Source organism: Mustela lutreola, chromosome 1, assembly GCF_030435805.1.
Source record: "Mustela lutreola isolate mMusLut2 chromosome 1, mMusLut2.pri, whole genome shotgun sequence".
NCBI classification, from domain to species: Eukaryota; Metazoa; Chordata; class Mammalia; order Carnivora; family Mustelidae; genus Mustela; species Mustela lutreola.
This window is the reverse complement of record NC_081290.1, coordinates 197,129,766-197,146,909: the sequence shown is the minus strand read 5'-3', so window position 1 is coordinate 197,146,909 and position 17,144 is coordinate 197,129,766. Positions and strand designations below refer to the sequence as shown.

The 17,144-nt window shown below is 45.9% G+C and overlaps 1 protein-coding gene and 1 long non-coding RNA gene across 9 annotated transcripts in view; one reads left to right on the top strand and one right to left on the bottom strand.

Moving 5' to 3' along the window:
* KIRREL3 (kirre like nephrin family adhesion molecule 3) overlaps positions 1-17,144 on the top strand; it is a 548,210-nt gene that overhangs the window by 301,168 nt on the left and 229,898 nt on the right. The gene's annotated exons all lie outside the window — the stretch shown is intronic.
* On the bottom strand, positions 2,887-12,829 carry LOC131838450 (uncharacterized). 4 transcript variants are annotated; one of them, XR_009356601.1, is made up of 3 exons: positions 10,119-12,829; positions 4,556-7,120; positions 2,887-3,662 (listed from the first exon to the last, which is right to left on the bottom strand). It is a non-coding gene; the product is annotated as an uncharacterized LOC131838450 (long non-coding RNA). The 4 variants fall into 4 exon arrangements; XR_009356602.1 differs by having other exon boundaries at positions 2,887-4,653; positions 6,418-7,120; XR_009356600.1 differs by having other exon boundaries at positions 2,887-7,120; positions 10,119-10,430; positions 12,369-12,829.

Sequence of the window (17,144 nt, the reverse complement as noted above, 5' to 3'; positions counted from 1 at the left end):
CAGCCGCCATGTCACCTTGTAGTCTTTTGGCATTGACAGAGACAAGAACAGAGCTTATAAAATATACACATTTCCTTCCTTACAGGAAACTAGGACAACAACAGAGCCTTATAAAATACACACTGTCCTCCTTACTGAAATCTGCCACTGTGTACTAAAAGCAAGAAACAACAATTCCTTCCTGTATTGTTTAATTATGAGCTGACGCAGCCAAGATAAAGGCCCAACCAATCGAGGGCTCCAAAACACCAGTCATTCTCTGAGGAAAGCTGAGGTTTACTCTCTCCTTTTATTATATTTGTTATGATTTTAGTTTGATCAGCGGTAAACGCAATATTGACATTTAGAACCTCTCGAAAAAAAGAAAGAAAGAAAGAAAGAAAAAGGCAACCGAAACATTTGCTAGCTTCAAATATTTGAGCAGTTTCCAACCGGAGGCCATGGGTTTTTCTCAGTTTTTAATTTTAGTTCCCTCGCTGCCCCCCTCCCCAACATTTCCACAGAGGCATATCTTCCAGTCAACAATGTATTTGCAATCGATATCTTTTCTGTAAAGCATGCATGCAATCATGTTCTAAATGGAAAAGGAAGGTTATTGAGTGCACTCATTGAGATCATCTGACTGTGGCCAGAGCTAAGCGAGGAGTTAGTCAGACCGTGGAAACCGGACAGTGGGGAGAAGGATGCTCTCTGAGTTAGTAATTGACGGTGCTGGCAATCATGCTGAACCCTCCAGCTCCATCCATCTTAAAGCCTAAATTATTTTAGGTTTCTTAATATTAACATACTGGCAGAGACAGGGAGTTGTTCTTAAAGAAGGAATGCATCTCCTTCCCCTTAACAGTTTCATAAATAGAATTATTTATCTCTCCCATCTAACTAGTGCCCAGGATACCCTTTATAGGCATTGAACCCTTTCTTTCAGTTTTCTAGATAGTTTTTTTCTTTTTGGATGGGTGGGAGGACTTCTTCTCTGCCACCAATGGCATCTGTGACTCCAGGCTGGGTCTCTTGAAAGTCACCCCATCATTACACTGCTTCTCTCTCTGCCCACCATTATCCATGGACTTCTACCACTCTCTCTCTAGACCGTGAATGATCTGGAATAGAGAGGCCTTGTGGCATTGATCTAGGTATCTCCGACATCCAAAACAACGTCTGACATGGAAGAACAATGTAAATTTGTTGAATTAAGAAATGAAAAAAATGCGTGAATGAATCAATTAATCAATTAATCAATTTACTGAACATGTCAGAGATGGTAGCTGGAGAATATTCTGGTAAACTGGAAAATCTGCTTGGAGCTAATAGAGAATTCTCTCTCACACATAACCCTGCCCATCACCACCACTATATTGTTACCTGAACGGGCAACTCCAAAGGGCTGGAGAAATTGCTAGGAGACTTCGTCTGTGTTCTTGTCATTTTCCCACATGAAAACTTCCAATGAGATGAGACTGCCTTGTTTCTAAGGTGTAATGGTTCAAAAATTAAAATATTTTATAACTAACTTTGAACTAGGTGAATAGGGTGTTATTATGTATAAGGGGCAGTGAGAATTCTTTCCTCTCTGGGCCAGACAGAAGGGGATTTTTAAATGAAATATGGCACCTGAATCAGGATGACTCTGTGAATTAGCTTTGGCAACAAAGCCAGGAGAGAAAATAATGACGAGCTTATTGCCTGGCACAAAGCAGGGCTCAGCAAATGTTCAAGGTAATGTGGTATAAATTAATCAGCTCCTTTTTGTGGCATGCTTCCTTCATGTACCCATTCATGGACTTGAGCCCTCTTTGGCATGTCCTGAAGTTAGGCACGTTCCTAACTACATCTGCAGCTTCGTCCCTTGCCTCTCGTGTCCTTGACTCCTATGGCCAGTCACACTCGTGACTTGCAACTCCAGGAATGCTGGGTCTTCATGCTTTTGAATGCAAGATTTCCCTTTGTCAGTGTGACCATTCTCCTATTATCGTCTCCTCGATAGCTCAATAGCTCGTACTTACCTTTCAAAATTTAGCTTAGGGTCGCAAGCTAAGAAACTGTCCCTCACCCACGCTCCTCCTTCTTTAGTGACCCACCACCCCACCGTTGTCATAGCAGCCAGCTGTCTCCCACAAACACTCAGCACACAGGACTGATTTTCTTTGTATACCTTCCATTCTGTTGGTTCATAAGGTTCATGAGAGTAAGCTGATGTTTTCTGTCTCTGTAGCCCAGCACCAAGCACAATGCCTAGAATGGTCCGTAGGTGGTTACTAATGGACAAATACATGGATGGATTAATGAAAGAAGGCTAACCACTGAAAGAAGGCTGGAGATGACCTTGGAGAATCTTCACAATGCACAGAAATCTGCCTCTAGACATGAACCATGAGTCAGAAAGACATGAGCAGATAGATGGGATGGTGAGCGAGAAGCTCAAAGTGAGCGAGAAGGCAGAGACCCCTGCCAACAAGCAGGACCAGAGAGAAAGGAGAAGTTTATGGAGTTAGGGGCTGCCTGAGGTAGGCTTTACTCAAACCACTGAGATACTGGCCACGGAGCCAGAACAAAGAATCTACCCCCCACCCCCTCCGCGGGGTCTAGAAAGTATGAGAATGAGATATCTCATGGAAGGGAGGTAAAGGTAGAGTGACACCAAGTGAGTGAGGTTTTCCCACGGGGACTGGATTCAGCACCGATGGAGTCCAAGCTGCTGTGTGGAGAGCCAGCATGAAGGAAGAGGTTCCAGGAGCTCCTCACTCAGGCGAGTTCGCCATCCCATCCTGAGGGGTGCAGAGGGGCTCTGGAAACTGAATGTGTGAGCAAGGACTCTGAACAGCCAAGATACTGCTAATAGTGGGGAAGCATTCACAGCCATCATAAGCAAGAGATGAGATGGAAATGCCATGTCACAGCATTTTAATTTAGCCTTTGTGTTTTAGAATTTTTTTTTTATTTTTAAATTTTTTATTTTTTATAAACGTATATTTTTATCCCCAGGGTTACAGGTCTGTGAATCGCCAGGTTTACACACTTCACAGCACTCACCAAAGCACATACCCTCCCCAATGTCCATAACCCCATAGAACGTTTTAATTAAGGTTTATCTGTTACCATTATGACTGTAATCCTGAGAAAGACCAAGTCTGCTTAGGCATGGGGAAGAGAGGAGGAAAACATGTCATAATTAAAATAATTATTAATTTAATCTCCTTAAGTAGAGATTACTCATTATTGTTGCTATTATTATGCATGGCGGGGGGTAGACCCCTTCGTGAACATGTCTCATCGGTTTGCGTGAAGGTAGAGTGTGGCGATGCCTGGGAGATCCTTTCTCTGACAAGGTGGCTACCCCAACTCCTTCCATGAAGTTTCTCCCTGCATATATCCTTTGATAACTGCTGCACAAAATCCATACCATGTTGGGTTTGAGAGAGAGGTCCTGTGTTTGGGTGTGTGCCCACCACCTTGGCCTTCACTCCCCTGTGCCTAGCTGGACGCTCCTTCCTCTGCTCTCAGGACCCTCTGTGGCCACCTTGCTGTCCTCACTGCACTGGACTTGCTTGCAGATCCTGTTCCCCCAGCAGGCTGGGAGCTCCTTGAAGAGATATGCTGTGCCCTTTGTCTTTGCATCGCCTCCAACATCTCTTACCATCCCAAAATCTGCAGGGAAGCTGGATCTAACATTGTTTCAAAATTGGAAGAAAGGAGAAAGGAGGAAAGGAAATGAGGCAGGGGAATGGATGGTAAGATAAAAGGCAAAGAAACCCGTCCTACTGAGTGAGGATCCTTAGTGACCTGGACCAGCAGCTTCTCCATCTTCCCAAGGGCCCATTCGCCCTGGACCCAGCACCCACACCACACACATACACACTCACACACACACACATAACCTCCTAGAGCTTTCCATTCCTCATAGGTGTAAATGACTAATGAGTATCAAAGCCAAGTGATTAGGTGGCCTTTACAAGCTTCAGTAACTACCAGCATAACTATAAGTCACTTTGGCATCCTAAATGCCTGCTTGGAAAATGTAAACAAAAGAGGAGACCGACCCAAAGGAATGAATTTCATTGTAAAATATGTATTTTGTATTTGACCTTCTTGCAAGTCAAGTGAGACTTGCGTGGATTCGAGGGTTCTAAACCCAATTCCAACGTGTGGGGTGGAGGGGATTTCCTATACTTCAACTCGATTCTGACACTGTCTACCTGGAGACAGCTTCAGATTCCACAGGTTAAGGCCTGGGTCCCGTGAGACTGCCTTCACTTCAAGACACCAATCACAAGTAGCAGGTCCCCAGGTGACCCCCCAAGCTCTGTCTGACTTGGCTACAAATCAGAGGTCCCCACGACCCCCTCCTTGGGTTCTGTTAATTTGCTTGAGTGGCTCAAAGAACTCAGGAAAATGCTTACTCATGTTTGCCCATTTTATAATGGCTGCGATAAAGGATACAGATGAAGGCTAGAGGAACAGGGAAAAGGGCAAGGTCTGGGAGGGTCCCAAACACAGGAGCTTCTTTGCCTGTGGAGTTGGGGTGCATCAGCTTCCTGGGATGGACATGTTCACCAACCTGGATGCTCTCCAAACCCCAAGCCATTGGGATTCTACTGGGGCTCCATCACGTACGCATGGCAAACCATCAACTCCAATCTTTCTCTCTTCTCTCTTCTTTAGAGAATGGGGGGCAAGGCTGAAAATTCCAGTCTTCCAGTGATTAGCTTCCATCCAGAAGCCCACCCAGAGTCACCTCATTAGAACAAAGGACACTCTTATCACTTATGAAGTTAGGAGGGTTTCAGGAGCTCTGGGGAGTTCCTGTGACAGGAACTGTGGGCAGAGACCAATACATTTTTTTTCTATTTTCTTACAAGGATATTCATCAAAATAATGAAGGGACACAACTAGCCAGATGAAGTCATAGAATAATGGATACAATTTACACTGACGGTTTCCCTGATATTCCTCAGAGCCCTGAGGTTTCATTGGAAGTGCCTTAGAATCACTGCGGCGGGGGAGGGCGGTGGGAGCTGGTGTAACCAGTACGTCTTGCTTTCACTGCTTTATATAACAGTTCTTTGTTTAGATCTAATTTGTGAAAAGAGTTCTGCTGTGTAAAAAGCAGATCTAATCCCTTTCTGCCTTTTAGAGCAGAGGAAACAGGTCCTGAAGCTCGGGGATCCCCCACCGGCCGGTGACAGAGGCAGGCACAGAGGGCACATCAGTGACTCCAGTCATGGCTCTTTCCTCCTCACCACACCCCTCTCCCTCCCCTCCGACCTGCACAGTGAATGTCCTGTTCCCGGGCTCTGAGCAGCCCTGCCTGATGTGGGTGGCCCACGGACCAGGCATGAGGTTCAGCTCAGCCTCGGGCTGTCAGTGAGTAAGTTGTTCCCCCATTGATCGCCTTCAGAAATTCCCAGAGCCAGACCCCCGCCTCTAGTTCCCAGGACCCTGGAAGGACCCTGGAGGCCACAGCCCCCCACAACGCCTGCAAGGGGCCAGGCAGGAATTACCTCTCGCCCCCGACAGACTGATGACAGACCCGCTTCTCTGGGGCCTGGCCTGTGTTTCAAGAATACATCTTGTTTCTACTCTGTAAGCAAGTTTACCTCCTGAGAGAAAGGAGGCTGCCCGTCGCGCTGAATGGGGCCTAATTGGCTACTTTCCTGCTCGCAGACAAAATGGAAAAGGGGCTGATATCAGCATACTTATTTTCGGCTCCCGTGCTTTTAGCTCCCCATTCCTGAGGTCTCTGGGGTCCCTGTGCTCCGCAGCTGACACCCTAGCTAATCACTAATGTTTGAACACTGACTGTGTATCAGGCAAGGGGCTAAGAGAATCAGACATTGTCTTCCCAGCCCCTCTGTACGAGAGGTACCCTTGTGCTTCCCATTCTGCAGAGCAGACGCGGAGGCTTGAGAGGTCCAGTGACCTCCAAAGTCAGAGACGCCCTAAGTCAAAGGCAGTGGACACTCCAAACCCACAGCTCCTAGTGAGGCCCAGGAGACCCTCCTGGTGTCAGGTGTTCTGTTGCACTTTCTCACAAAACTTCATCCAGGTCAAACATTCCCATGCTGCCATTTCTACCTCCCAGATCCAGTTTATGCCCTTGAAAGTAGCTCTGGGAACTCTTGTCACCACCATCTGTCCCCGTTTGGGGAGGCCAGAAAATTTGCCTCACAGTACCCCTACCATACAGCCGGAAGGGCTTGATGTGGATTCTTAGCTCCAAAAATATCTCCTAGAAAGGTATCTGAAATTCTATCAGGAGTTCTTTTTTTCTTTATAGTCTTAAACATTAATCCCTCCTGCAGTATTTTCTTAAAATACCAATACCCCTAAAGGGTAACATAGTGACTTCACAGCAATCGTAGGCTGAATTAATAGACCAGATTTCCTGTCCCCTCTGAAAAGGCTGACCAAGGAGCTCACCACTCCGAGATCTTTGTTCATCTCTGGAAAAGGGACCTTATGCTCTCTCATTTCATTCTCGGGGCAGCCCTGGGAGACAATATTATGATCACAGTTTACAGATGAGGACAGTGTCATTCAGAGAGGATACAGTTCCTCTCATTGTCATTCCTTTTAGGCTGGAAAGAAGAGAAAGTGACCATGGGCCTGGGGAGGAGGGAACACCTTCCAGAAAGGCTTCAGGAATGGCATACATGACTTTCGTGAGCCCTGAGTACCCACCGGCCTGGGCACGGAAGTGGACACACACTCCACGCTAGTTTTAGGACATCTACTCTTCTTTGCACACAGGTCCTATAGATGACTTTTTCAGTGGTTAGGGGCGGGAGGACTAGTTGATGGCTTTGCATCAAGTAATAGATAACACAGAGCTTTAAATCCAGAAATGACTATGAAGATTTAGTCCAATCTCGACATCTGATCTCCTGATTCCCAAACTAATATTTTCTTTCTTCCTGCTAGGTTGTGGAACGTTTGAAATCTCATGTGTAAGAAAAAAAAAAAAAAAAAAAACCTTCTGAAAAATCTTTCTGTTACATGATTTCTTTTTTTTTTAAGGTATATTTGATTTGCTTGCCATGTACTTCTTGTCTCTCAGGACCCAGGATTCTGAAAGGCAGATTCCTCAGGAATACTGATCCAATATTATTAGCTTTGCAGTGCCCTGAAACAGAAGGGAACGTGAGGGGGATTAACACGAAAAGAAACTCAATAAGGAAATGCTGACTGAACACCTACTGTGTGTGAGGCATCCTGGGAACTCCAGTGACAATAATCTGCAAAGTTCAACCTTTGAGGTCCAGGTCATATGGCCGATCTGGGGTGTGTGTGTGTCTGTGTGTGTGTGTGTGTGTGCACGCACACGTGCACATACGTTTCCATGGGTACGCACGTGAGCAAGTTCTTGCCCCTGCTCAGTTCTCCATTTTCCCATGGTGAACCGAAATGAATAAATCCCCATAAACTGCCTACCTCACGAGCAACCTTAGAAATAAGTTCTATTTACAAATATTTCATCAGCCCACCTACCTCAAAGCCCTCCGCTCCCCTGAAGACTGTAGAATAACGTGAATGAAACTCAGAATGAGTTCCTTCTACTGGCATCAGAGTAACAGTGTAACTGGGGGAGGGGGGCCAGGTAGCTAAGCTCTCAGGCAAAGCTACTCTTGGAGCTGTTAGGGAACGTCTGCAAATTCTGGATGCAAAAATCCACGGCTTTGGGGCCTGGACCCTAGATAGCCAGTCTAGAGAAGGAGGGGACAAGGGGTACCTTTGTCAAGCTCCTGACACGATTCCTCGCATTTTTACCACCTAGGAGAGAGCTCCAAGTCCCTTTAGTCATTGCTGCAGGAAAACGTTTTGACATGAACTCTCATACATCATGACAGAGGTTAGTTACCAAAATGCACACATTTGCCTTACCCAGTTTCATTTACTACCCTTTAAATTATTTCTCAGCCTTGCAAATCTTGCTGTGACAGACAGAGTGAGGGGGGGAAACCACTAAGTGTTCATTTTTCATATAATATATTCCAATCCTGTTAGGTCGTCCTGCTGAAGGTAATATTTCTGGCATTCATTTAATGAAATTGACATTGATGAATGGTTAATTATACAAATTACATTCTTATTAAATCCCCTAGAATCAGTGCCTTAAAATTTCCTAGCTATGGGCTTCTTATGGTTGATATCCTTTTTTTTTTTTTTTTTTTTGCTCTGAGTATGTCCTCTGTTGGCTGCTATAAGATTCATTCTGCATATTTTTCCCTCCTCTAAGAAACTTTGAAAAGCATTAAAAATCCCCTAGTTAAGGCAATTACTGTAGATAAGTTAATCTGCATGGGATGTTTAAACCCCAGTTCTTGCATATGTTTATTGGAATTGTTTCCATTCTCTAGACAGTTTCTGCCCTAGGGGTGGGAAGAGGGAGGGAAAAACTTTACCTCCTGCTCAATAATGGTCTGATGGCTGCGAGGGGGAGACGCTCTGCTGTGTGGCCAACTCCCTCCTTTGGCTGCTGGCTCTCTCTATGGATCTGATAGAAGAGTCGATGTTGGTAGGCTATCGGGAGAGGATCCCCTACGTGGTCCCTAGCAGGCTAAGTATCACCAGACAACACCTGTTACCCAGGGAGCAGCCCTGTTTTGCCTTTTCATTGGGGAATGGAAGGATGAATCCTATTCGTTAAGCGAATGTTTTTTTCTGTCACCCAGAGTGGACACAGAGGCAGCAGATTCTCACTGAGCATCTGCTAAGCAGCCGGCAAGGAGTAGGCACCTCAGGAAACTGGGAATTACCTCAGGTAATTCACGTGTTTGGGGGGGGGGGGATTCTTGTCGAAGAACAGCTGCAAACTTGGGATTGTTTCCTCCCAAGTAGGAGAGGCAATGGGAGAACCAGACCCAGTTTGCAAAACCATCTCGGTCTTCCTCGGTGTTCCTGCCATGGAGGGAGTGGCAAGAGGGGCCTCTGATGGGCTCCACGGGCTCCACGGGGTCTCGAGTGTTCCTCTGGACATTTTCCTCCTCACACCTCTGTCACTCTCAGACCGTCATTGGCTGGGGCAGGTTAAGGCTAAGTTGACTAATTTCAACCTGTAAACAAATGTGGTGCATTTGGACTCTCTGTGGTAGGCTGCGACAGATCCAGTCACCAGTGAGACTGAAGCGCACCTCATTTCAGAGGGTCAGGAGGACAGACCTCGTGACAGATGCTTAGAGTCAGCCAAACTCTAAGCTACACTCATCCCCACACACCAGGGCTCCAGGGAATGATTTATGAGGTGATACAGTACAGTTGACCATTGAACAAGGATGCAGGGGTGGGAGCCCATTAGGGACGCCAACCCCCCATGTGGTTGGAAATCTGTGTATATCTTTTGATGTCCCCAAAACATCGCTACTCATAGCCTACTTCAATCAGGAGTCTTCTTGAGAACACAGTTAATTAATACATATTTTGTACTATATATGGACTCTACACTGTGTTACAGTAATTGAGAGAAAGGAAAATGTTTGTAAGAAAAATCGTAAGGGAGAGAAAATGCATTTATACTGCTAGACCGTCAACAATCCACGTATAAGTGGACCCGCGCGCTTCACACCCACGACGTTCAAGGGTCAACTGTCTAATGGTTAAGAGTACTAAGTCTTGGGTTCAAATCCATACAAAATGCAGGCGATAATAGCTCCTGCTTTAAAGGGCTGTTGTAAAGCTTCAAAATGGACATAAAGCACTTATCAAAGGCATCCACGTGGGGCTCAATAAGTGAGAGTCATTTATATTATTTAGGAATGTTTTTCAACTACAAAGAACACAATGCCCTTCTGACTATGGTTTAAACCATAGGGACATATATTGTTTGCTTAACAAAAAGTCCAGAGGTAGATGGTCTCACAGTTGGTCTACCAGCTGATAAATGTAATCCAGAGCCCAGGCTCCCTCTGTTTCCCTATTATACCATCCATAGCCTGTCACTTCTTATTTTTTTTTTAAACATTCTATTTTTTAAATAAACCTTACTTTTTAGGACAGTTTTAGACTCGCAGAAAAATTAAGTGGAAGGTACAGAGATTTCTCATATCCTCCCCCCCAACCCCCAGACATGCGCTGCCTCTCCTGTTAGCAACACCCACATGCCACCTTTCCATCCTCATACTTACAAGATGGCTGCCCAAGTTCCAAGCATCACATCCACATTCAGTGCAGGAAGAAGGAGGAAGGAGAAGCTCCAGCAAATTCTCACAACAAGCCTTTCCATTTTTTAAGAAAGCAAACTGTTCCCTAGAAGTCCCTTAGCAGATTTCTTCTTCTATCTCATGGGTCAGAACTTATAGGGAACAGGAAGCTGGCTTCTGAGTAGCTCTACCATTAGGATCACCTCATTCTGCGTCACAGCTTGTCGTAGTAAGCGATTCAAGGGCGCACAGCCACCTCCACTGATAGGCCCTCTCCGTGCAGGTTTTGCCACTCTCCTGACAGAAGCACAGGAATGGGTAAGACCCGGGGAAGGGCATCAGGGTCCTTTTCTGCTCAAGTTCATTTACTTCCTTAGAAGCAGCTCTCACTGGAGCTGTAGGGGATCTGACTCTACCATGCCGACCCAGGACGATACGCCCTTCTCCACTGACTCTCTCGACCTCCGAATCCGTGCCCGTCCGTGCTGGAGTCAGTCTGTACCATCCCATATTACTAGTTTTTTAATTGTACATCACGGCGGGGGTTGGCGGGGGGGAGATGGGAGATATTAATCAGGTGCTGTAAGCTCAGAGAGTGATTGTAATAAATAGACTATTAAGTTAACCAAGTTTTCGGCTTCACTAGTGAAAGCTGCCATCTATCTTGTGTGGTTTTCTGCATGCTTCATTACCACATATAACCATACTGAAAAAAATATGCCTTATCCTTTATAATGAGATGATAAGTTCCCTGCGGTGGGTGCAGCAGAGCTCGGATTCCAAAGCTCCACCAAGCTGGAGCCTGCAGACGGGGTGTCTAGCTGTGTCCCAGGGCCTGGCAGCCGAGGCGGAGGCCAGGGCCAGGGCTTGGGGTGACCACAGCCTGAGCCATCTGGTCTGGAACATTCCCAAAGCACCGGGGTTCCTGCGGGCTCAGATTCCTGCCACACTCCCTCCCCATCAGAGAGAAGCAGTTAAAGGAGGGAAGTTCACTCCAGCCCATGGGGAAACATCCTGTTGTTGCTGAAATCATCCTCGTGTTGCTCTGGTCCAGCAGCTTCCATGGGACTCTGTGGAGGAGAGCCCACGCACACAGGCTGTGGGTTGCCTGTGTTCTCTCTCCCACGCCGTCCCGGCTGCAGCACTTAGCAACGCCGTGAATGTTTGCAGGCAGACAGAGCCTGATGCCCATCTGGCGTGACTGCTCCCGGTCTCAGGGCCTTTGGCAAGGCAGTTAATCCCTTTAACCTCAGCTCTCTCCTCGGTAAAATAAGGTTGATAAGGCTGCCTTCCCAGAGAGGTGGAAAGAACTAGATGAGATCACAGAAAAGCACCCAGCACTGTTGCTTAATGCCTGTATCCTCCCCCAGAGTGAAGACTGAAGTTCTCAGATGGGATGATGAAATCCTTAAAAATGACAGTAAATTACATATTGTGTGGTTCCGTTCCTATGAAATATTCAGAACAGGGAAGTCTACAGAAACAGAAAGTAGATGAGTGGCTGCCCCATGGCTGAGGAGACAGGGGGTGGAAGCTAAGTCTAAAAGGAGAGGAAAGGGGCTCCTGGGTGGTTCTGTCGGTTAAGCATGTGACTCTTGCTCTCAGCTCAGGTCGTGATCTCGGGGTCCTGGGATTGAGCCCCATGTCGGGCTCTGTGCTCAGCGCAGTGTCTGCTTGAGATCCTCCCTCTCCCTCTGCCCCCCCACCACTCATGCTCTCTCTCAAATAAATAAAATATTTTTAATTAATCAATCAATTAATTAAAAGGATAGGAAGGTAATAGCTAAAGGGAGAAGGATATCTTTTGGGGGATGATGAAAATGGTCTAAAATTGACTGTGGTGATGGTCCCACAAACCTGCAAACACACTAACCCCCCCAATGGAAGATTTCAAATGGGTGGATCGTACGGTATGAGAACTATATCTCAATGCAACTATTAAAAAAACAAAACCATAGGCACTCATCAAAATAAAATGTTTATAGGAGCAAAAATGGCGCCCCGTAGTGGCATGGGTGGCAATGGGTTGCATGTGACCTTGAGTGATCTCCCTGACCTAAACAGGCCAGCACAGGCACCTCAAGTCCACATGCTCAGTGTCTAAGGCCAGTGCAGGGCATCTTGGAGGTGAGAATGCAAAGCCCCCTCAGAGACTCAGGAGCATATCTTTAGAGGAACACCCAGCACCTCCTCCAACCCCCAAGAAAAAAACAAAGAACAATCCCCACAAAATACCGTGTCTGCAGCGGCTGGTTTGAGAAACGGTGGTCTAAGGTCATTCTTCAGAGCCAGCCCGGCAGCCCGGGGGGTTGTGAGAAGCCCCCCACGGGAGGGCGTTTCCATGACTGAGACAAGGATGGATGTGACAGAATTCCCTCCGGGATATTAACAGGACTTCTCAGTCTCCTCCCTTCTATAGATCTCCTATCTGTGCCTGACCCTTCAAAGCTGAGCTCCCTACAGTCCTGTGCTTCCTTCCAAAGTGGCTGCCCCCTTGCCATGACGCCCACTCCCACCCTGACACTGATAACACCCCAATTGTATCTCCGGGAGGTCTCTCTCCAGAGCTCTGGATCCAAATGGCCAAATGGTCCCAGGCCATTCTACCCGGATGTCCCCGAACCATCCCACACCCAGTATGCCCCAGATCAAACCCATCATGCTCTCCCTCCCTCAGACTTCCTGATCCTACTGGGTTCCTCCTTCTGGGCGTTCGCCTCATGGTGCGTTCAAGTTCTCAAACCGGAAGCGCAGAATGATCGCCAGCGCCTCCCTCATAGGTGTGTCCTCTTCCACCGGCTACATCTCTTCCTCTTCTCTGCTTGGATGACTGCTGTGGCCTCCAGGCTGCAAATCTCTCTCACTAATCCATTACCATACAGCTGCTGAAGTGATCATTTCCCCACTTCAAACGGCTTCCCGTTGCCTACAGAATAAAGTTCAAACTCCTATGCATGGCTTACTAAACCTTTCATGAACTGACCCCGTGCGCTCATCTCTTTTTACTCCCTGCCTCCGCCATGACCAGCTCCCAGCCAGCAAGTAGGCTCTTTGTTCCTGGGAGTGACAAAGACAGACAGTAGGCATGGGGATGCCCCCCACCACATGCTGGTGATTGACCCCTTTGTCCCCACCACCCCCAACTGGAGGAAAACTGTCTAATACTGCTGCCTGCGGTCTTCAATCCTATGAGAGCAAACTTCTCTCTCTATAACCTGCTCCATCCTTCACCCCCCGTGTGAAAGCGGAGGTAAACCAATGCTAAATGTTTTCCATTGTAGCCTCAGTCCAAAATTGTGGGCTTTTTAAAATATAGAATTGAGCCTTAATTAGTAATATTCCGAGTTTATAATCACAGAGCAAAGCAAAGAAGGCCCAGCCCATTAGGTCAAACATGCTGAGCGCTGTGGAAGGCAGAAATCCATTTCTAAAGACATGAGCAGTAGCTGGAAACATAAAAGGTCAGATCATTGGCTCAGTTGGACTTGATTATATGAGATTAGTGTGTAGATAAAGGCCCCAAAACTGGGATGGTGTGTTTAAGAGATAAATGAAATCAGTAGGAGAGGGGTAGTGCTGGTGTCATTTCCTTCCAAGGATCTAAGGGGCCAGCAGGAATGAGCAGACCACAAGCTCAGAGGTGAGAGCCTTCCATAGACACTGAACTTGGAAGTGACCCAGTAGAGCCTCTTGACCTGAGGTAGACCCCCTCATCTGTTTTCTGGTGAACATACCCTGCACCCCTTCATCTTGTCTCCTACTTTTTTGCAGGCGGAAATTAAACTCACTCTGCCATCTCCTCGAGCTACCCAATGGTATCAACACAAATAACATGATTTCATGGCTGCCCAGGCTGTGGGCAGAGGAAAGGTTCAGAGAAGGCCAATCAGCTTCATAGAATCCATCAGCAGCGACAGTCTCTCAAGCAGAAGTTAAAATTCTTAGCCCCCAAGCAAAGCCCCTGCCCTCCTTCCCCACTAGCCTGTTGGAATCCCCTCACTCCAAAATTTGAAAGAGACATGAAAAGAATATTTTCCTTTTGTGGGACCTCAAGCAGTACAAAGCCTTGCATAATGTCAGTATCAGTTTCTTGGATGGGATGAGGAAAGATGATGGGTACTGAGCCACAACGTCTGGATTCTAGCAGAAAAGGGATAGACTGTTGGAAGCGCTACCTTTCTAAATACACCAAGCACCAGCCCTCCTCTTACTGTTGACAACCTGAACTTGTTCAAGCCTGTCCTTGGTGCCACTGCTTTGTCCAGACACCTCAGTATGGAATCAGGACTTTCCAGAACAGGGCCAGGCACATAGCAGGTGCTCAGCGAGGACTTGTAAAGGCTCTGAAGTCCTGGGCAGAGATCCCTTAGTATGCCTGTGAAATCCCTTCTCCCTTCGATGTAAATGGGGGATATATGGCACATGAAGATAGAAGATCTAGTCTTTATAGTTCTTTCTAAGCTACAGAATTCCCAAAATATTGCTCAGAAAATAACTGCATCCCTCCTTTTTTTCCTAAAACATTCCACCAGAGCCAGACTGTTTCCAGTGCAGGGTCAAGCATTGAAGCATTGTACCTTTAAAGTCCTGCCATCCAAGCCTCTCCTTTAACATGTGAGGACAGGGAGATCCAAAAAAAGTGAAGGGGCTCACCCAAGAACACACAGTTCATGGCAGAGTCATGACCAAAGTAGCTTCATTCTCAGAGAAGCGTTCGAATAGATGACCCGTACTGGTCTATACAAAGCTCTGTTATCCCTCAACGCTTCTACTTGTTGATTCAGGAAAAAACATTAAATATGGAGGAAGGACCATCTGTCCTGGTGTTTAGAGCTTCTTAAAATGCATCTATGAGGGGCACCTGGGTGGCTCAGTCGGTTAAGCGTCTGCCTTCAGCTCCAGTCATGATCCCTGAGTCCTGGGATCGAGTCTTACCTCCAGCTCCCTGCTCATCGGGGAGGCTGCTTCTTCCCTCCCCCTCGGACCCTCCACTCCCCTCTGCTTCCGCTCTCATGAGCACACACACTTTCTCTCTCTCAAATAAACAAATAAAACCTTTAGTAAATAAATAAATAAATAGATAAATAAATAAATAAATAAATAAATGCTTCTATGAGCAGAGAAAGGTTTGATAAATTTCCCAGCGGAGGAAAAACCTACAGACTCCAACCTAGAATTGTTCCTGAATTAGGAGAATATTCCAAAAACTCCTCACCGTTCTGCTCTAGGAATCTCACATAAGGCACATGTGTGATGAGTGAGGCCCTGGGCTCCCATTCGTTCCTCCTTCTCCTATCCCTGTGCCAGCCCCAGCCCCGATTGTGGCAACGAGTGAAAACACAGATGAATTTTGGAAACATATTAAGGAGAAATTATGAATTCCTTGACTTTAGATGCTTCCCTTTTCCCCTTGGGTCCCAAGAATTAACATAAATTCCTTGGTCAGGAGAAGCTATCAAAATACTATCCATCTGGATCTAATTTCCAGAGCTGCTGGGCTACAGAGTGACCAGAGTTAAAGGTCTGTTCATAAATTTCCCTCCTGGTGCTGCCTGCCTGAGCCCAAACTCAACCCGCAATCCACCTGCCCTGACCAGATAACAGATGGGACTGGCTCTGATTCTGCACACGCAGCACAACTCCCTCACTGACCAACTTCTCTCTCTGCCCTTCCAAGCCAAATATGGCCTTGTTACCTTGAACTTCATTTGTCTGGGTCATCTCCTTCCCTGCATGTCTTTGCAGGTATGGCTGTCCACGTTAGCTGAATACAGCCAAATGCCCATTGTCTAGATCTGTTCCTCCATTGGCTATCTGAGCTCTCCACTGCATTCTTCCTTCCTGGCTCTAGCTAGGGGGGTGGGGGGATAGTATTTCTGTTTGTAATTCGGTCCCCAGAGAGTGACAAGGGCAAGAAGAAGAGGAAACTCAATCCTCTTTATTATATATACAACTTTCTATAGTTTAAGGGAAGATTACTAAAAATAGGCTAAAAAAATTGTTGAGATTCAAGAAAAGGTTAACACAAAACAATTAGGACACAAGATAGGGAGTCAGTTAGTTGGTTAACTAGTTAGTCAGGTGCTTGATTAATTTGGTTAGGTGACAAGTAAGGGAGGAATTCATTACTATAGATATATGAAAAGAAATACTCTACCAGCTATCTAGCTAAATAGCAAATTCCCTATGTATTCTTAGGGTTGTTTTTACTATCTTTGTATCCTCTATCTCTGTGCCTAGAACCCAGGATGAACCAAGGATATTATATATATATATATATATATATATATATATATATATATATATGTTATACCACACCACCATTACGATATCATGCACAATAGTTTCATTGCCTTAAAAAAAAATTTCCTGTGATTCATCTGTTCAACCCCCTCCCCTATCTAAGCCCCTGGTACCATTTGTCTGTTTCCTTTCTCTATAGTTTTGCTTTTTCCAGTGCCAAATGAATGAAATCATACTGCATATAGATTTTTCAGATTGGCTTCTTCCACTTAGTGATACATATCTAAGATTCTTCCATATTGTGGCCTGATAACGCATCTCTTTATATTGCCAAAGAGCATTCCATTGTATGGATTTACCCAAGTTTGTTTATCTTCTCATCTACAGGGGGACATCTTGGTTGTTTCCAGTTTTAGATTGTTATGAATGAACTTGCTATAAGCATTCACACATTGTCGTGTGCAGATAAGTTTTCAAATCAGTTGAGTAAATACCCAGAGGTGCAATTCTTTGATCCTATGGTAAAAGTATATGTAGCTTTGTAAGAAACTCCCAGACTGTCTTCCAAAGTGGCTGTGCCATTTTGTATTTCCGCCAGCAATGAATGGGAGTTCTTGTTGCTCCACATCTTTGCATTGTCTTGTCAGCTTTTTCAATTGTAGCCATTCCAATAAGTGTGTAGAGTATCTCATTGTATTTTTAATTTACATTTCCATAATAACAGATGATACCGCGTATCTTTGCATATGCTTACTTGCCATCTGTATG